This window comes from Ambystoma mexicanum, chromosome 6p (assembly GCF_040938575.1).
Source record: "Ambystoma mexicanum isolate Mex_15411 chromosome 6p, UKY_AmexF1_1, whole genome shotgun sequence".
NCBI classification, from domain to species: Eukaryota; Metazoa; Chordata; class Amphibia; order Caudata; family Ambystomatidae; genus Ambystoma; species Ambystoma mexicanum.
Window position 1 is genome coordinate 617,734,463 of NC_090935.1, and position 22,036 is coordinate 617,756,498.

Sequence of the window (22,036 nt, forward strand, 5' to 3'; positions counted from 1 at the left end):
AGGTTAATAGCATACAGCAAACAGGATATATAACAAGGGCCAGCTGGTGGCAAGTGCGATGTAATTGCAGACAAGTGCTGGGAAGGGGGGCTGTAGGGATACAGACACAGTCCCGTAGTGCAGGGGTTGCCATGGAGGCAGTGCAGGAGAGAGTGGCTGGGCCAAGGACCGAGAACGGTGAGTGCACAGTTGCAGATTCAGTGCAGTTTCAGTAGTATTAGCAGGGGAGAGGGGGAGAGAAAGCAGAGGCAAAGAGGAAGGTTTTGAGGTGCTTCCGGAACCGGAGATGGTTCTCCTCAAGTTTCAGGGAGGCAGGAATGCTGTTCCAGAGGGAGGCCCCTGCAACGCAGAGAGATCTGCCCCCAACTCGTTGTTTGGAGAAGCAGCTGACCCTGAGGGAGTTGGATGCGGATGAGCGAAGAGCTCGAGAAGGAAGATATTTAGGAAGAGAGAGTTGAAGGTATTTAGGCCCAAGGCCCCAGACGGCCTTGTGGATAATGCAGAGGGTTTTGAACTTGATCCTCGCAGTCACTGGGAGCCAGTGCAGTGATTTCAGTCCTGGAGAGATACAGTCCCTGGGCTTGAGGCCAAGGACAAGTCTTGCAGCCCTGTTCTGAATGAGTTGCAAAGGTCGGAGAGTAGAGGCAGGCAGATTTAGATAGAGGCTGTTACAGTAGTCCAGCTTCGAGAGAACCAGGGCTCTAGAGACAGTGAGCTTCTGGGTGAAGGAGAGGAAAGGAAGGATACCTCTGAGGAGGTGTAGCTGGTAGTGTGACTTCTTAGAGACGTTGGATATGTGAGGAGAGAAGGAGAGTGTGGAGTCGAAGATGTCCCCAAGGTTTTTTGCCTTGCAGGTAGGAGCCGGAAGAGGGGCAAGAGAGGCCGGCCAGAGAGCTGCAGGGAAGGAGGGAGTGGGTTTCCGATGAGTAGAATCTCAGTCTTATTGGCATTAAGGCAGAGGTTGTTGGCGGCACACCATTCCTGGATAGCAGAAAGACAGTCAGGGATGAGGGAAGGAGAAGAGGAGGTCGAAGGTAGCCTGAAAATGAGCTGGGTATCATCCGCATAGCACTGAAAGTTGGGGCAGAGAGCAGCGATGCGGTGGGCGAGAAGTGCCAGATACTGGTTGAACAGCCAGGGAGAAAGGTTAGATCCCTGGGGGACACCACAGGTAGAGAAAAAGATGTCAGAGAGGAAAGACCCCAGTTGGACCTGGGAGGGTCGATTGGAGAGGAAAGAGGTCAGCCATGCCAGAGCCTGACCAGTGATACCCAGGTTATCACGGAGGCGGTTGAGCAGAATGGTATGGTTGACAGTATCAAAGGCAGAAGAGAGATCAAGCAAAATGAGAACACATGGAATGTTAGAGTGAAGGTTCAAGAGCGGATGTTCAGGAGAGCAATTTCCGTGCTTCTGGCAGCTCTGAATACAGACTGATGGTCATGAAGACTACCAACAGATTCATCATGGAGATTGAGCTGGGAGATGGCCAGTTTCTCCAGGAGCTTGCCCAGGAAGGGGGTGATAGAGATTGGGCGATAGTTAGCCGGGCAGGAAGGGTCTTGAAGAGGGTTTCTTAAGAAGGGGGTGCACAAGTGAGTGCTTGAAAGGGGATGGGAGGACTCCAGAGGCAAAGGAGTGATTGCAGAAGTCAGCAAGGGCAGCAGCTTGAGATTACACTACTATTTCTATGTGCTCTTTTAGGAGTAGTCTGCGTTGGACTGTATTTTGTGGTTTCCTGTACACTCTCACACTTTGTCAGATCACCTACACTGTCTTTACTGGTAGATCGATTAGTTTTCCTTAATGACTGAATTAACTCTTCTCCTGAACCTTTCTGTTTACGTTCAGATTGCAGTGGATGGGTACTTTCTGTGTTTGTAGGTTCCGTGGCTTTCTTTCTGCATTGCTTTCTACGGAATTGCCGTTTGGTAGGCATTGTGTAGTAGCTGTTGGCGAAGAAAGGAAGGTGTGGGTGTGCACATTCTCACATGCATGTGTGTACAATGTGTATCAGTGGGTAAATGGGAGGGTAGGCAGCTATTTAAGTGCAAGTGTGTGGCTGTGTAGTGGTGCGTAAGGTCGGGTTGGGGACACTATGTTAGTATGTGGGTATTATTGTAATGGTGACGACATAAGAAACACTTAGCACCTGTAGAGGTGTGATTAGTAACAATGAAGTACATACTGCTGGATGGGCCCACATGTATATGCTACAGTAGAATATTAGGGTGTCCAGTTAAAGTACCGAATTCAAAAGGGTCAAATGCCAAAGGTGAGAGTCAATTTGACCTAAAACAAAAGGGTCAAATATTTTCTTTTTAAATATTTCTTTTTTTCTGTTTCCGTTTTGGAAAAAAGTGTTTTTTACCATAAAAACATAAAAAAGGGGGTTTGGGCGGGAACCCCCCCCCCAAAAATCTTTTTCTGACCCTTTGGTTTTCCGTCCTTTTGATTCGACCCTTTGGTCATTCGATCCTTTGCATTCGAACCTTTGACCGAGTACCGAATATTAGTGCACTGGTTTAGTAAGACATACAAGAGTATGCTGCTATTGTACTTACTTTGTTGATTTCGGAGACTAGGGGCCTCATTACAAGTACTCCGGTCCGGAATTAACACTGCCAGTAAAACCATACCGGCACCGTTTCCATGTCCGCCCAATCATGACCCGCGGCCCCGGTAATAGCACCACCCTAAACCGCCAATGCGGAAATAGGGGTCCCGTTAAGTCCGTCTGCACGGAAACCCCTCCGTTACCGTCAACACGAAACACCATGAGCATCACAACTAGCGCGGACATGGAAATACCGGCAAAAAAATGGCGTAAATACCGTGATCACGGTGGCGGAAGCGCCGCCACCGCGAACATGGCGTTATACACTGCCTGCTGAACTGAATCAAGGCACAGGTGCACCAAATCAGCCCAGCTGGACCTAGCAGGCCACTGGGAGCCTACAAAAGGGCCACACCCAGCCCAACACAACACAGAACCATGCAGGCAGCAGGTCTAGTAGCACTGGGACTGGGCCTACTCAACCAACAGGCAGCACTGCACATGGTGGCAGTAATGGCGTAGAGGAGGAGGCGTAGGCGGAGGAGGCGTAGGCGGAGGAGGCGCAGGCGGCAACCAGCCAACCCTGCAGCTATGGCAAACCCCATTGCCCAGCCAGCCCGACCCGCCGCCAGCCAGCAATACCACGCATCAGGGCCTCACCCTGGAACCTCACCCCAGGACAGATCCACACACTATACCGGCTGGACCGTGCAACAATCCTGCACATCACCGCCATGATTGAGGACAACATCAGCAGCCTAATTGACACCCCCACCGCCATCCCCTGTAACGCTCACCTGATTCCCGCAGAGGCGCCGGTCTTGACTGGGTGAATGCCGTATCTTCAAAGGTGATGTGTAACACACGGTTGGCTCTTTGGGCTGGACCTCTGTGCACTGTATGTCTGACTCGAAGAGTAAGATGTCTGCAGATAGAAAATATGGGATTAATGAACTGGGGTTATTGGGTGCCTCTCTCCTCTTCCCTTTCTCTTCTCCTGTAGAACCCCAAAGGTTAACACCCTCACCTTAGGTAAGTGAACGCCGAGCTCTCCATCTGCCTCGGGGCAGGGTGCCGTAACCAGTTTCTTCACTGGATAATGGTGCAGGCCTCTTGACCTCAGAGGACTGCTGTCCGTCGTTAACTGCACGAACGGTAAGTTCTGGGCACTTCAAATGTCTTAAAAGTCTTTTGTAATGATATCTCTTGTTTTGCAGGGTTCCGGCGAAGGTGGATGGCGGGCTGATGAGAGTTGAGGATCGAACCCGCGTGAGGAATAGAAGCGCCTGGAAGCACATAAGTAAGCGCGTGTAGCCTGCTTCACGATGCGCACTAACTGTCCCTTTTATCTTGCAGGTACAAGTTCGGAGCTTTAGAGAAGCTGAAGGGTGCTGGAATACCCACTGGATTCGGCGTGGGAAGGAGTAATGGCACGTGAGTAATAAAGTTGCCCAATGTCTTTAAACGCACCTTCTTTTGTCTTTCAGATGCGGGATGCAGCGCCGAAGGCCTCCGCAGCGTGCGAAGAGCTGGTAAGCTTTTGTCTTTCAGATGCCGGAATGCAGTGCGAAGACCTCCGGAGCATGCGAAGAGTAGGTAAGCCTTTGTCTTTCAGATGCCGGAATGCAGCGCGAGGCGTTGGTGACAGCCGATGGACCACGTAAGAGATGCGCTGCCACTGAAGACCGTAGTGCTAACCTGTTCTTTCTTTGTCTTTACAGGTGCTGCTGAAGACTGGATTCCAGGATGGTAAGCCTTTGTTCCCTTAGGCCCAGGATCAGAAGCAGAAGACACGATGAGCGTTCTGCTGCAGAGAATGCAGAATAACGCAAAGCAAGATTCATCCATCGGGTGTGGTTTAAATAGCCTCCTGTAGTGCTTAGGTGTCTCCTTCCACAGCCACGCCTAGGTAAGAAAAGAGTTCCTGCTTTCCAGAAGAGTTCCAGTGTTCTGAACCAAGGGAGTGGCTCCTGCCCCACCCAACAGGAAAAGTAGTCCCAAACAGAAGAGGATCAGGAGTTCAACTGGCAGGTAAGTAAGCAGCATGGTCTGCTGCAGGTAAGTCCACCCAAGCATTATGAGCCCGGCGCTTCCAGCGCTGGGACTGGGCATCTTTATGAGCCTGGTGCCACTGGCGCCAGGACAGGGTCCAAAAGGTCCCAATTGGGACTGGCTGGCACTCGGAACCGGGGTTATGGGTCTGCTTCCAAGGGAGTCGGGCAAGTCCTGATCTTTTGGAAGCAGAGATCATGACAGCACCCCCCCTCAAGGCCCCTCCCAAACCGGGCTTCTCCGGGGGTTTGGGCTTGTTAGGAAATGTTCGATGAAATCTTTTGATTAGACGAGGCGCGTGGACATATTCTGCAGGTTCCCAGGATCTTTCTTGGGGACCGTAGCCTTTCCAGTCAATCAGGTAAAATAGTTTAGATTTGGAGATCTTGGAATCCAGGATGCTTTTGACTTCAAACTCGAGTTCTCCATCAACTAGAATAGGTTTTGGAGATGTAGTTAGTCGGGTTTGAGGTTGCACAGGTTTTAATAGAGAGACGTGGAAGACCGGATGTATCTTCATGTGAGGGGGCAAGTCCAACTTGACCGCTACTGGATTTACTATGGTAGTGATGGAATAGGGACCAAGGTATCTTGGGTTGAATGTGCGTGGTCCTTTTAGAGGTAGATATTTGGTGGATAACCAGACTTGATCTCCTACTTGATATTGGGGGGCTTCCTTCCGATGTTGGTCTGCTCCTTTCTTGTATTGTTCTTTAGCCCTTTGAAGGTGAGAAACGGCTTCCTTAAAGGCTTGGGTGATTGTACAATGCAGGTGGTCTACTGCTGGTGTTCCAAGATCTTGGAGTGGATCCAACTCCGAAGTTCGAGGGTGACTACCGTATAAAAGAAAAAACGGGGTCTTCCCAGTTCCCGAGTGGACAGAGTTATTGTAGGCATATTCGGCTATCCAAAGGATATCTTTCCAAGTTTTTTCAGTTTGTTGTAGCATGCAGCGCAAATACTGTTCCAGAGTTTGATTGGTCCTCTCGGTTTGTCCGTCGGTTTGAGGGTGGTGGCTGGTCGAAAGTCTCACATCAATTTGAGCCGACCGACAGCAACTTCGCCAAAAATGAGAAATAAATTGACTACCTCGATCCGAAATTAGAACTGAAGGAAAACCGTGCAGTCGGACGATGTTTTCGAGAAATTCTCGGGCCAGAGTTGCTGCTGTTGGTAAGCCTTTGAGTGGAATGAAATGCGCCATCTTGGAGAATAGGTCCACGATTACTAGGATCGTATTGTATCCGGAGCATGGAGGTAGATCGGTGATGAAGTCCATAGAAAGCGTATGCCAAGGGCGAGGCGGGATGTCAATAGGGCGTAAGAGGCCGGCTGGTTTTTCCTTTTGACTCTTGTTTTGGGCGCATACTCCACAGGACATTATAAAGTCTCTGATATCTTTTTTCCAAGACGGCCACCAGAAGTAGCGCTTGATCTTTTCCGAGGTCTTGGTCATACCGGGATGTCCTTCCATTAAAGAATCGTGATAACAAGAGATTACCTTTTTCTGTAAATCTGTGCTGGGCAGGTATAACCGTTCTTGGAAATATAATAGGTTGTCCTTCACCGTAAAGTCCTTTCCCTGCAGATGCCAATTCTGTATGTCTGCTGGAGTTACCAGTAGCCTGGCTTTATCCTTAACTTCCTCTATGGATTGTGTGGCGATTACACCTAGAATTCTTTGTTCGGGAATGATAGGTACAGGTTTAGGATTGATCAAATGTCCTTCCACTCCCATCCGAGAAAGGGCATCAGCTTTACCGTTTTTTGTACCAGGTCGATAGGTAATTATGAAGTCAAACTCGGCAAAGAATAGTGCCCAACGGAGTTGCCTAGAGGATTGAGCTTTTGCGGTTTTCAAATATTGCAGGTTTCGGTGATCTGTAATCACAGTAACGGTGTGTCGGGCCCCCAGAAGATAATGCCGCCAAGCCTTAAAGGCGGACTTGATAGCTAGAAGTTCCTTATCAGTAATAGTGTAATTGATTTCAGGAGGCGAGAATTTGCGGGACCAAAATGCCACGGGATGCAACTGATTGGTTACTGGGTCCTTTTGTGATAGAACTGCCCCCATGGCAAGGCTCGAAGCATCAGTTTCAACGATGTAGGGGAGTTCTGGGCGAGGATGTTTTAAGATCGGCGCAGAGATAAATCTAGTCTTCAAATTCTGGAAAGCTTGTTCCGCCTCGGTAGACCATTCAAAACGTTTGTTTTTCTTTAACAAGGCGGTGATGGGCTGGACTATTCGAGAGAATTCGGGGATAAACCTGCGGTAAAAGTTAGCGAAGCCTAACATGCTTTGAACACCTTTTACGGAGGATGGCGATGGCCATTTGAGAATTGCATCGACCTTCTTTGAATCCATACGCACTCCGCTAGGTGATAATATGAATCCCAAGAATTCAAATTCAGTCACGTTGAAAACACATTTTTCCAACTTAGCGAAAAGTTTGTGTTGACGCAATCTCTCGAGGACCATTTTCACATGTTTTCGATGTTCAGTTTCCGATGAAGAATAAACGAGGATGTCGTCAATGTAAACAACAACACACACATCTATGAGCTCTCTGAGGACATCGTTCATAAAATATTGAAAGGCGGCCGGGGCATTGCAAAGTCCGAAGGGCATGACCTGATATTCAAATAGCCCATACTTGGTGCGGAAGGCCGTCTTCCATTCATTGCCCTCTTTTACTCGTACCAAGTGGTAGGCTCCTCTAAGATCCAGCTTTGTATATATGCATGCTTTTCTGACTTGGTCCAGGAGTTCAGGGATCAAAGGTAACGGATATCTATTCTTAACGGTGATCTGGTTCAGGGCGCGATAATCTATACAAGTTCTAAGGTCCCCTTCCTTTTTTGGAACGAAGAACAAAGCTGAGGAAGCAGGGGACTTGGAAGGACGAATAAACCCATTCGCTAGGTATTGATCCAGGTATTGTCGGAGGTGAAGATTCTCAGGCTCGGTGAGGGCATAAATTCTACTACAAGGAGGAGTAGATCCAGGTATCAGGTCTATCTGGCAGTCATAAGACCTATGAGGAGGTAGAGAGCTAGCCTGATCCTTCCGGAAAACATCTTGGAATTCTAGGTATTCAGGAGGTAACTGAGGAGCCTCCGAGGAAATTGCTGCCAGTGCAACACCAGGTCGAGGGTGACAAGTAGAGACACATTCTGGAAACTGAACCGTTCTTGCTCGCCAATCGATCTGAGGATTGTGCTTCTCTAACCAAGGAATTCCTAGAATAATCTGCAACTGAGGGGCCTTGATCACATCGAACACGATCTTCTCATGGTGTCCATCTTGACTTATTAGCGTCACTTCTTGGGTGGTATGCGTTACTGGTCCGGAGGCTATCTCCGTACCATCCACCGTAGTAATGACGTCCTTTACAGCCTTTGGACAAAGAGTCAGATTCATCCTCAAAACCATTTCATGATCCACTTAATTGCCGATGGCACCGCTGTCGACGTAAGCTTCAATCGCATGTAATCGATACGGATGTTCAGGGCTAATGATGACCATAGGTATCACGAAATGCGAGGTCACGGAACTGGTTTTAACGCTCGGCAAGAGGACCTCTATTCTTGTCGGGCGAGGTCGTTTCCCTGCTCAGAGTTTGTGACCCTGGTAACTGCAGCTCCTACTGCCTTCTTGGCTGGTTTCACCGGACAGTCTCGAAGAAAGTGCCACGAGTTTCCGCACTAGAGGCATAATTGCAGCTGTTTTCTCCTTTCCCGCTCCTTTTGTGTTAGTGGTCCTTTCAGGCCCCCTATTTGCATGGGTTCCCCGGAGTCTACTCCTTTGGTAGGAGTTGGTGGTTTGGAAAATACTCGAGCATCAAACTTGGAACGATCGGCCTTCCTGTTCTGCAGTCTGTGGTCAATTTGAACGACTAAGTCAATATAGTCCGAACAGTCTTGCGGGGGATTCACTACTTGGGCTAACACATCTTTGAGCTCTCCACGTAGACCTCTATAAAACAGCGTAATCCTTTTGTCCTCAGGCCATCGAGTTTCCACTATCAGTCTGTTGAAAGACGCAATATAAGCCAAAAGGTCTTGATTACCCTGTCGCAATGAAAGGAGCTCATTGTCCAAGGCCTGCCCCTGTGAATGTCTTGCAAACAGTTTTTTCCATACTGAGCTGAAAAGCTTGAAAATCATGGAGAACCGGATCATCTTGATTAACTAGAGGGATCGACCAGTCTGCCGCATTGCCACTAAGGTACGAAAGCACGAAAGCTACCTTAGCTTGATCAGTTGGAAAGGCTGCTGGCCGGCATAAGAAGGGCAACCGGCACTGATTAATAAATACTGAAAACCTCTTTGGGTCACCAGAAAATCGTTCGGGCGGAGCCAGAGGTACATTCCCAGGTAGGTTGATCTGCACTGGGTTCGTAGAGGATGTTGAAGGAAGATTTGCCCCTGATGCGGGTAACGGAGTTTGTCCGGCTTGTGACTGTAGCAATTGTCTAGCGAGATCGTCTGTTCGCTCCTTGGAAATAATCAGTTCCCTTCTTAGAGCATTCGTTTCCTGACGGGCTGCATGCACTTCTGCTCTTAGTTCCCCAAGTAACTGGGCTAGCTGGTCGGTATCCGAGGTTTCCATAGCGCCTGGGTGGGAGTTTTGCGATAGGCTTTGCGTTCTGTAACGCTCACCTGATTCCCGCAGAGGCGCCGGTCTTGACTGGGTGAATGCCGTATCTTCAAAGGTGATGTGTAACACACGGTTGGCTCTTTGGGCTGGACCTCTGTGCACTGTATGTCTGACTCGAAGAGTAAGATGTCTGCAGATAGAAAATATGGGATTAATGAACTGGGGTTATTGGGTGCCTCTCTCCTCTTCCCTTTCTCTTCTCCTGTAGAACCCCAAAGGTTAACACCCTCACCTTAGGTAAGTGAACGCCGAGCTCTCCATCTGCAGGGTGCCGTAACCAGTTTCTTCACTGGATAAGGGTGCAGGCCTCTTGACCTCAGAGGACTGCTGTCCGTCGTTAACTGCACGAACGGTAAGTTCTGGGCACTTCAAATGTCTTAAAAGTCTTTTGTAATGATATCTCTTGTTTTGCAGGGTTCCGGCGAAGGCGGATGGCGGGCTGATGAGAGTTGAGGATCGAACCCGCGTGAGGAATAGAAGCGCCTGGAAGCACGTAAGTAAGCGCTTTTAGCCTGCTTCACGATGCGCACTAACTGTCCCTTTTATCTTGCAGGTACAAGTTCGGAGCTTTAGAGAAGCTGAAGGGTGCTGGAATACCCACTGGATTCGGCGTGGGAAGGAGTAATGGCACGTGAGTAATAAAGTTGCCCAATGTCTTTAAACGCACCTTCTTTTGTCTTTCAGATGCGGGATGCAGCGCCGAAGGCCTCCGGAGCGTGCGAAGAGTAGGTAAGCCTTTGTCTTTCAGATGCCGGAATGCAGCGCGAGGCGTTGGTGACAGCCGATGGACCAGGTAAGAGATGCGCTGCCACTGAAGACCGTAGTGCTAACCTGTTCTTTCTTTGTCTTTACAGGTGCTGCTGAAGACTGGATTCCAGGATAGTAAGCCTTTGTTCCCTTAGGCCCAGGATCAGAAGCAGAAGACACGATGAGCGTTCTGCTGCAGAGAATGCAGAATAACGCAAAGCAAGATTCATCCATCGGGTGTGGTTTAAATAGCCTCCTGTAGTGCTTAGGTGTCTCCTTCCACAGCCACGCCTAGGTAAGAAAAGAGTTCCTGCTTTCCAGAAGAGTTCCAGTGTTCTGAACCTAGGGAGTGGCTCCTGCCCCACCCAACAGGAAACGTAGTCCCAAACAGAAGAGGATCAGGGGTTCAACTGGCAGGTAAGTAAGCAGCATGGTCTGCTGCAGGTAAGTCCACCCAAGCATTATGAGCCCGGCGCTTCCAGCGCTGGGACTGGGCATCTTTATGAGCCTGGTGCCACTGGCGCCAGGACAGGGTCCAAAAGGTCCCAATTGGGACTGGCTGGCACTCGGAACCGGGGTTATGGGTCTGCTTCCAAGGGAGTCGGGCAAGTCCTGATCTTTTGGAAGCAGAGATCATGACACCCCCCCCCCCTCTTGAAGGTTGTCTCAGTACTGCATTTCCTTGGCACTGGCACCAATCAATACACGGTTGGTGAGCTGCACGTCATATCACAACCCAGTTTCTCCAAAATCCTGGTACAGGTTCTGGATGCGCTGTTGCGCCATGTGTCGGAACACATAGCCCTACCCCGCACCCTCCCCGAGGTCATTGCCACCAAGTTGGCCTTCCATGCCATAGCAGGCATGCCAAATTGCATAGGCGCAGTTGACTGCACCCACGTTGAGCTGACAGTACCACGTGCAATTGAGGCGGTGTTCCGCAATAGGAAACAGTATCACTCTTTGAATGTCCAGATGGTTTGTGATGCCATGCAACTGATTACACACTGCTGCGCACGTTTCCCAGGCTCATCACATGACTCAATGGTACTGCGGAATTCCACGTTGCCACGGTACATGGAACGCTATGCCGGACAAAGCACATGGCTATTGGGTGAGTACAGCTGACGATGCTACAACCCTGTCGAAGTGGTGTCTGTGTGTCCAGGCCAATGAGCATTGTGAGTGTGCTGCTGTGACCGCACATGCATCACCCCCCTTCCATCTACCAAATACACAGCGGATGCCAAACATCATGAAGGAAGACATGACAGGGCACCACAATGTGCCCGTGCACACGCTGGCACAGCCAATCCTGTCACTGTCCCATGAACCTTGTGCCACTGCAGACACCCACCCTCAATTGAAACACTGCCTCAAAAGGCACGAGAGGCATGTAAATGAGACGACATGTATTTACTACTTCCGTACAGTGGAGTCACTCTGCCATGTGTGGACAGCACTGCACCGTGACATGCACACAATCAAATGTCACCCGCAGGGCACAGTAAACATGAAAGTTAATGTGTAGGCCCATATCCAGTTAGCGACATACATCGTGATGCCCAAAACATACCTCCATACACTGCATGGTACATATGCATGAATGAATGATGATACAAGAATGCACAGCAGCAGATGAGGACATGATGCCACAAACACTGACATGTTCCCCCATCTACATCCTATGTAGGTGATGCGGGATATGCACTCACGCCATGGATGATGACACCTGTACGGAGACCAAGGAACAGGCATGAAGAGGCATACAATAGGGCACATATCTGCACACGTGGAATGATTGAGAGGACATTTGGACTGCTGAAGGCCCGTTTCTGCTGTCTGAGCAGATCTGGCGGATCACTGCTGTACAGCCCAGTGAAGACGGGTAAAATCACGCTCGTATGTGCCATGCTGCACAATACCTGCCTGCGCAGGAACATCCCAATGCCACCAGAAGCAGATGAGGAAGATGGGGATGGAGATGGGGATGGAGATGGGGATGGAGATGGGGATGGGGATGGAGATGGGGATGGGATGGCACCGCCTCCCCCTGGGGGTCCACATGATGGCCAGAGAGCACGGGATGCCCTGATTCGCATTTACTTTTGAGTCACAGCACATTCACAGAAATGCACGAACATGGTGACAATGAATTAATAGTTGCACTGCAAAATAAATGATCAATGTCCACACATGTATTTCTTGATTCGAAATGGTGATGTATTGATGTAATAACAACAGGGAAGGAGGTGCATCGGTTAGGGAAGCTGTACACCCAGGGCCACCCACCACCCAAACCTTCCCACCCCCACCCAGACCCCATTGTTCAAACCCCCAAAACTACCTACCCCACCACCCAAACGTGCCCACCCCCACCCAGACCCCGTTGTTCAAACCCCCAAAACTACCTACCCCACCACCCAAACGTGCCCACCCCCACCCAGACCCCATTGTTCAAACCCCCAAAACTACCTACCCCACCACCCAAATGTGCCCACCCCCACCCAGACCCCATTGTTCAAACCCCCAAAACTACCTATCCCACCACCCAAACGTGCCCACCCCTCTCACACCCTTGTAGTCCACGTGTCCTGCACTGCCCCACACACATGCCATCACTTCCGTGTGCGCTTCTGTGCCTGTGCAACCTTGCCCGAGGGACCCGTTAGCCTACTCGAGCGCCTCCTTGGACTGGCAGTAGTGGAGCTGGATGGGGTGGTTGTGTTTGATTGGGCAGAATCTGGGATTGAGGGCATCCGTGCCAGATTTGCCTGTTGGCCAACCAACATGGCCTCTACAAGCCTGGAGGTGTGGTCGTTGCCCTCCCGCACATGGCGTGCAAGGGTCACTATAGTGCTCGCAAAGCGTCCGATGGACCTCGACAGGCGACACACTGAGGCGCTGTAGCTCTCCCTCTGCAGCCTGGATTCCTCTAGCTGCCTCTCCACCAGCTGGGTGAGGGTAGCCTGCTGGTCCTCCATCCGCTGCATGCGGGCATTCAGTTCGGCCATGGATGGGGTGGGCGACCTCATGGGACTCCACAGTGATGTGGGGTTGAACTCCAGCTCATGGAAGGAGCCCAGGTCTTCCAAAGTGGGCATCTCCCCCTGTGGCCCCGTTTCTGAGTGCTCTTGCGGGGCACTGTTATCACTGCAGGCCCCCCCCTCTGCAGTGCTGCTGCCTTCGGTGTTGTGTTGGGTGGCCATGATAGGTTCCCGTGGCACCTGTCTAGACTCAGGCAGTGTGGAGACGGTGGGGATGTCGGTGGTGGGCCGCACATCTGTAGTGGCTGGTAATGTGGCCAGAGGTGCAGAACTGCCGGCAGCATCCTCCTGTGTGGTGGCGGTGGCTTGTGTACTTGCCGGTCCAGATTGGCTGGCTTGTTGTGCAGTATCACTGTCACTTGAAACGGCTGTGGGGACACAAAGGGCATGCAATTAGTGTTGTTGTGGTGGCAGATGGGTGCATCACATGCGTCATTAAGTTTGTACATTGAATAGTGTTAGTCACATGCATCTTATTGTTGGTGTATGCATTCTGTGATATTGGTTGCCATACGGATCATGATGGATCCTTTGGCCCACACATGCACTGCCTGGGGGGGGGGGTTGTTAATGGGTCCTTTGGCCCACACATGCACTGCCTGGGGGGGGTTGTTAATGGGTCCTTTGGCCCACACATGCACTGCCTGGGGGGGGAGTTGTTAATGGGTCCTTTGGCCCACACATGCACTGCCTGGGGGGGGTTGTTAATGGGTCCTTTGGCCCACCCATGCACTGCCTGGGGGGAGGGGGTTGTTAATGGGTCCTTTGGCCCAGTACTCACAACTGCATATTTTCATGTGGCATTCATGTTTGGGCACTTACCGGCATCTGCAGGTGGGCTCACTCCTGCCTCAGCCTCCCCGATCCCATGGATTCCCTCTAGGTGGAGGACGCTGCTGCAACACTCCTCCCATGCTTGCAGCCTCAGTGGGGAAGGGGGTCCTCCGCCTGTCCCACTGCTGCATTGGCGGTGCGTGGAAATGAGGTTGCGTACCCTCAGCCTCAGGTCGTCCCACCGCTTGTGACAGTCCTTCACGCTCCTCGCTGTCATGCCCACAGCGGTGCACTTGCGTGCAGCTTCGGCCCACACCTCCTTCCTCCGCTGCTGTGTGGCATGACGTTGGTCGGCGCTGAACAGCATCTCCGCATTGTCCACAATGTGCTCCACCAAGACGGTTAGCTCCGCCTCGCTGAAGCGCTGTTTGCGCTGCCTCTGAGCAGGAATCCTGGCAGACATGCTGGTGGTCCCTTTTGGCTTCTCAGAGTTAGGATTGTGCTTGTGCTGGCTCTGGATGGCAATGGATTGTGCTTTTATATGATGGCCGCCTCTCTGTTTCATGTTTTGGCGATCATGGTATTTCCGGTTCCGTGTCCGTGGCGGCAGAGGCGGACACAGGTTTTGCGCCACTTGTGGCTGCGTTATTTCCATTTCCGTGGGGTTTTCCGTGACGGCGGTAACAACGTTTCCGAGTCCGTGTGGTGCGCGCGACCGACAGCGTGTAATCGGACGGTTTTTCCGCAACCTTGCGGACACGGAAACGGTTTTACCACCGTCACAGATTTTACACGGTCCCGGACTGGCAGGTTGTAATGAGGCCCTAGGTGTCTTCTAGGCTGTATTTTGAAGTGTACACTCCAGTAGTTTCCCAGAGACTGGTGGGTACTGCTCCTGTATAAGAAGACGGTAAGAAAATATGTTGGCTACTGACATACTGCTTACATTTGTAAATTACATTCTTTAGAACTGTAGGGGGATGTCTTGGCAGGAAAACGAAGTGTGTTTGTATAAATGGAAGGTCTACAATATGAAGGGCGGTTGGGAGTAAAAGCATGTTTGTTAAGGGAGTAGGTGGCTTACTTGGGAGTTTAGTGTGTCACAGATTATGAAAAACGTGTGTGTATTAGTGCAAGCCAATTTACGTGACGAATGCAGTACTGTGCAGTGTTGGAGGATGAGACAAAGGTGCGGAAAGATGTACAGAGTGGAAAGTACAATGTTTTTGGGCATCCATTTGCCTGCAGTCTGTGCATATGTATGCTCAGTACCTGAGTGCTCGGATTGCTTAGGGGTTTTAATTTGAATATGCACATTTACGTATGTTACTGTTTTGCCCATGGCATAACTTTTTTATTGCTTTACTGATGTTGTTATGTATGACGTATGGGTGGAAACTGTTTTTATGCTTGAAATGTATGCAGTTTGTATAGTTTGGTCGGAAAGGCTGCCTGATAGTTGTGTTTGCGATTTGTACAAAAGTGCTAGGAGGTGGTTTAATGGGGGAAACAATTGTAAAAGAAGATGGAACAAAAGGACACAGTAACCTTCTTCGTCTACAAATGCGTGTTGTGGCCAGATGTAACCTTTGCCACCACCTACCACTGTAGGAGAAATTTCATGGTATGTGATGGCAGGCACAATAGTACACACTTTGAGTACGTTATGGAGATTTAGACCTAGGTACTGTGTTGCTACGCATGGTGTATAGTTCTCAACCGTTCATGGCTCTTGGGCGGGTGAAAACAACTGATGTCGTAATTGCTGTGTTAAAGCCCATTTACTGTTATGGGTATTTGGGGAGCTTGGCGGGTGAGACAGCTGCATAAGTAGCGGGTGACAGCTGCCAAAAGCATGTGATTTGAGAGGTATGTGGACGTATAGCACAGTTGGCACTGTACTGTAGAAAAAATTGTGCTGATGGATAGTGATGCTGATGTTTGTGGGTGCAGAACGCGTAGATCGTTCACCAGTAATTTCTCATGGAGGTGCTTTTCATTTAGAAGATATGTTGCCTCTGCATGAGTAACGGTTGTTACACACTGTTCATTAGATGTGATGGAATTAAATGCCCACTTCTTGGTTGTAATTGGTTTATGCGTATTTAATAGTTTAACAGTAGCCAATCAGGGAGTGCGGCTGAAAGAGTACTTGAAAGGGAAGAAGGACTGGCCCTGCTCTACTGGGCTGCGGCCCTCGCGGTAGTAGGAGAAATTGCATGTGCTACATGGTGTTCTTTGTAATGTGCTTGGTATGGAAATGGGACTACGGTTCAGCGATTCAAGTGTATATATGCTTTTATGTTCCATGGTAGGATGTTGTTTTGTGGCCATGGAAACGTTAGTGCTTGTAGTGTGACGTTTGTTAGTGGCAGTGACTTCTTTTTCCTCTATTGCAATTAGTAATCTGTTGCAGTACATACTATGTATGCTGCAGAGACACACGTAGTAATATACGGAGGACAAGCCGAGAGCAACCCATAACAAAGAGCACAGAAGAAGGTGTTTCTTGACATGACCCTTTAGCAAAATTAGAAATAAACACTTTGCATTACTTCTATGAAGACACTGATTTTTTATTACACTTCAAATGTGTTTGTGCAGCCCTGTACACAGAGCAATATGTTGGCAAAAGCCATGCCTTTTGGGGAAGCGCACATGCTACATCCAGGTATTGTGAGGGTGAGTGCAATGTAAATGGGACTATGCAGGAGTTGAAATTGGTCAGTATGAATTTATGGGTGTGGTGTGTAGGAACAGATTGTGCCATAACGTTTCTTTGCCAATAGGCGTGGACATGGCTACGGGGACGGGTGTGCCGTTAAGCAGGTGGACTGTATGGCTGTTGGGCAAATTGTGGATACATTGGGTACAACTTTACGCAGAGCATTGTGCACTAGCAGCACACCTTTGTTTCGATAATATTGCTGCATACTGGTACGGAATACATGGAATGCAGTGGGTCCATGTGTGTCCTTTTTGTGGTAGTTTGGTGACGCTTCCTCATCCAAACATTATTATTGTTCATTGTGGAGGGAACAGTTTAGGGAATTGTACCAGCATTTCACTGCAGTTTGCAATGAAGGAGACATTTTGACAACTAATGGAAATGTTTCCAAATTCACACATAATCTTTTCTCACATTGCCCAGAGGCAGATGTGGCTGCTTTCTTCCTTCTGTAGTCCACAAATGGAGAAAGCGCAGCGCAATGTGAACAAGGCTGTGTGCGCTTTTCTGCGCGACGTTGGTATGTTCTCCATACACAATGAAAACATTACCTTTCATAGTAGGAACATTTTTCGTTCAGATGGTGTTCATCTGACTGATGCTGTCAATGAGATCTTTCTGCGTAGTATCCAAAATGCCGTACAGCACTTCCTGCAAGTGTAGGATGCATTTTCCCAGTGGTCCTTACCCAATTGTAACATTTAAAATATAAATAGTACCAAAACGGCTCTTTTCAGAGCCACGACGTTTTTGTGTGTAAATGCGTACAATGCTTTTGACGGCATCTAACCACTAATTAGTGCCATTTCTATACGTGGCGCTTATAGGCTGTGTCACCGCCTGCATGCTTCATTTGAAGTTCTATGTTTGAACACTGGAAGGTGGCTCTGAAAAGAGCCTTTTTGTTTGCCCCGCTTTCTGGCAGTGTAGCATTTTTCCTGTTGTTATAAGAGACACCATTGTGATTGTGTTCTTTTTGCCAGCTCGTTCCCTACCTATGGGGTTACTATGCTCACTCATTTGGTCATTCGGAAAATGTTCCTCCAGCCATTCGAGGGTGCTTGCCCTTCCAGTAACTCTTTCCCTTCTCACAGTGCGGCGGGTAACAATGGGCTTATCGTCATCACTCATTTCGTGTGGAAAATGTTCCTCAAGCCACTCTAGGGTGGAAGCCATTGCTACGCACAAACATAAACCATAATGATTTTCTACTATTGTACACTACCAGACCTGTGCAATTACAACAATAATGTTAGTATACTTACCACGTTGCTCTGACGTTCTGTCTCGGTATTTGCCATTTGCTCCTCTGCCTCGTCCTTCTTTGTTTGATTGTGCAACAGGTGTGCTGTAAGATTGATGAAGGCAAATGTCACTTTTCATGTTGGTGCTTTCCTTCATGCTGCATACTTTATGCCTTTGTGCACTTTGTTGCGTAAGTACACATTTTGTATAGGTACAGCATTTTCCCTTCTAATTGATGCGCTTGAAGCTGTTTACATATGTTTTTTATGTTTGCTGGATGTTACATCTTTTTATGCCCCGCCCCCCTTTCTAGGCACGTTGTACTCAACCCAATCTCGCAAACAGACGCAGTGTTCCCAACCTTTGTGCCTTTTACTATACAGCCTCCGACTTCATTATGTTGCACAGTACATCTTTACACACCAAGTGTATCCTGTACACATCTAATGCAATTCTGTGAAAGACACATTATTACAGGGACACTATGGTTCACTTGTGCACCTTAAACCTTATCATCTTTCCTGCAAAAACTATAACATATTACCGTTATGGTTAAAGTGGCATCCTAAAAACCTGTGAAATTCACTAACAAAAAACATTGTTAAAGGGAAGTTATGGTTAAGTTGTGCTACTACGACCATTTCCGCTTTATTAACAAAACTAGCCTTAAGCATTGTTATGGTTACAGTGTACCATTAAAAACCTATGCAATTGACGCTCAAAAAATGTTGTTAAATGGACGTTATGGTTAAGTTGCGCGACTACAACCATTTCCACTTTATTGCAAAAAACTAGCTTAAAGCATCGTTATGTTTACAGTGCACTATTAAAAACCTATGAAAGTCACTAACAAAAAATATTGTTAAAGGGACGTTATGGTTAAGTTGCACCACTACAAAACCTATGAAATTCAATGGAAAAACGTTGCTACAGGGACGTTATGGTTACATGTAAAACCTAAAAACCCCAGAAATTTGCAAGTTATGGTACGCTACACAACCATAACTCGCACTACCACTGTGTACTGCAAGGACTAACACCCATGACATCAAAGATGACATCACAAATGTCAAGATGCTTTGTGGCAAGTCGGTATCTTGAGTAGTAATAACTATTCGTACTTGAACATTGGCATAATCAGGCACATATACCCCACATTGTCTGCCCCTCCACCTGCTGTCACTCTGGTTTCAGGTGTGCGCATACTTGTTGAATACATTCTCCCTATTTAAACAGGTCTTCGTGAATACATCCAAGCAGTTTTAATAACATTTTGATTGCAAATTGTAGCACAGCATTATTAGCCAAGGACTCAGAGTTACTCGTACATGTAGCATCACTGAGCAACGATATTCCCTGGTTAAAACCACTTTGATCGGGCTCAGAATTGCAAGAAGAGTTTATACACAGGTTCGGGGATGCTGATAAACGTTTGTTAGAAGGCTGTGCCGGTTGTGCGGTTTCATTGTTACCCGCTGATACTGGTTCACGGGTATCACAACTTTGTTGCACGACTTGGATGCTTTTAGAGGAACAAGCAGCATTGCATAAAGAATAGCGAAGTTCCAAAAGTGAATTATTATAAATATCTCCTAGGGGATTCATTATTGTTTCCTGCTGTATTCCCACAGACTGGGCGCCATATTTCTTCTCTGAACTAGAACCGCCAATACTGGGAACTAGATCATGGGTGCCTATCGCTGAGTGAAAAAACGCTGTAATTGTACTTTTCGTACTTTTAGTCGTTAGTGCAGGTGCAGCCTCATATCCTGACGGGCCGCACCGCACCTTCAGTCATATTTACTGGTTCTGTTACTTGCACTATACCCCGCTTGCACCCACATGCCTTCCACTGTGGTTTGAGATTGCAGAGGTTATACTTTGTGTTTGATGGAACTTTAACTGGCATGCTTGCCAATTTAAAGCTTTTCAAATTACTTTTCAAAGTTAGTGGTAATATTAACAGGATCTCACTTTAAACAACAGTATCTTGCTTCCCTTTCCCAAGGGGTTAAGAGACCTTGAGTGATAAAGGCAAGGTCAGGAAACTCCCCCTTCGTCGACCCCTCCGTGACAACTACAGGACCACTTTCGCACCACTTTCCGCTCTGTGTTCCGTGGATCTTCAGGCTTTTGAAGTCTTCTGTGGCAGGCAGCACGCTGAAGCCACTCCTCCAATGAATAGAAACTGTGGAAATCCTTGCAATGCAGTGACCACTACAGGACCACTCTTACACCACTTTCCGCAATGCTTTCCATGGATCTATAAGCTTTGGAAGTCCTCTGCAGCAGGTAGCAAGCTGAAGCCACTCCTCCAATGAATATAAACTGTGTAAATCCTTGCAATGCAGTGACCACTACAGGGCCACTTTGGCACCACTTTGAATAATAAAACACCATGCAATACCATCATGTGATATAATCAGTATATGAATGCCTCAGTAATTCGGTTGCAGGAAACATGCCTTTCAACACAAAAAAATATGATTATTTCAAGAAGGTGCAATCAACAATATGGGTGACATATAGAGATGTGGCTACTCTGTGGACAAATAACTTTGGTATTCCAGAGGTCAAATCTCAAATGGATAGAGGGGGCCTCTGGGTGATATTTCTTCTAAAGGTAAATGAAAATATGCTATTAAAACAAATTTCTGCAGATCTATATTCAGTGAAAGATGTGGCTACACCCCTTTGTCTTTACCTGCAACTATACATTTATGCATGAGAGGCTTTGTTAGAATGCTCTGTAAAGAACTACAACTGGGATTAATGCATAGGTAACATGTGCCAAAAGAAATGGAATGCCTTTGTCAATTGCTCGCATTGATCAAATAATGAGAAAACTAAAATTAGAAGGTAGTTGGTGGCACCTAAACCCAACTGTAAGGTGAATTGTATCCTGGAGTAAAAGGTTTAGGGGAGCAGCTTGGATAGATTAATTTTAACCTCTATGAGTATTAAGTATACATTGTCTAAGATGTTGCCAAAAATGCTAACTGACAATTCTATGTGTAAATTAAAAATTGAGATCAATATCGGATACGGCAAGGGGAGAAAGAGCTGTCGGAAAATTAACAATTTCTTGTTACAGGATATGTATTTCAGGCTACAATCTGACAATTTTAATGGAAATGTATGTTAAACAGAATTTGGTTTCAATTTCTTTAGATATGTTGTGGGATTCCTTTAAAAGTGACTTTAATGGGGACACAATGTTTTTTGTATTGCTCTTCATACAAGTCTTAATGAGGAACAATGTAGCAAACAGGAAGCATTACGCATGATAAATTACATTACATTACATTACATTTGTTATGCACACTATTGACCCTCAGGCATAAAGGCGCAGACTACAGAGAAGGACATACAACACCAAGGAGACAACTATAAAAAAGAGAGGTCCAGGAAGCCTTAAAGGAGATTTTCTGAGATCCCCAGTAAGAGAGACGGTGCTGTTGGAAGGATCCAAATTATTTAGGGATGTCAAGCAAACAAGAGGGTCTTCAATTCCTTCTTAAAAGAGAGGTTGGAGGAGTGACTCCTCAAACTTATAGGAAGATTGTTCCACAGAGAAGGAGCCTTCACATTGAATGCTCCCTTTTCCGCGTTTGATGTCTTACATCTTGGCTGTGTGATCAGATTTAAGGAATCAGATCTCAGAGATCTTTGATTACACTTTTCTTTTATGTGCTGTTGTAAATACGCTGGCATTATTTGGAGCCGGCATTTAAAGACTATAACTAGCACTCTAAAGTTAATCCTGGCATCTATAGGAAGCCAGTGCAAAGAGCGTCTGGCCTCAGTTACGTGACTATGCCTGGGGAGTCTGAGTACTACTCTGACTGCCCAATTCTGGGCAACCTGTAGTCTGTGCAATTCTCGTTGACTGATGCCCAGCAAGAGACTGCAACAATAATCCAATTTAGCACCGATTATTGCCCTAGCTATTGTCTCAGCGCTTTCTTGCGAAATCATGGGCCTCAAATGAGCCAACAATTTAATGTAATAAACTACCCCCGCCACCACAGATGAAACATGAGCTTTCCTACTTAGTGTTGGATCCAGTATTACTCCTAGTATTTTAGTTTTTGGTAAAGGAGCGATAATGTCATCTCCCAGTTTAAATGCGCCATAGGCTTGATTTAAGTTGTTAATCACCTTGGAACTGCCTACTATCAGCAACTCTGTCTTACTGTGGTTCAGAGCTAGAAAGTTATCAAGCA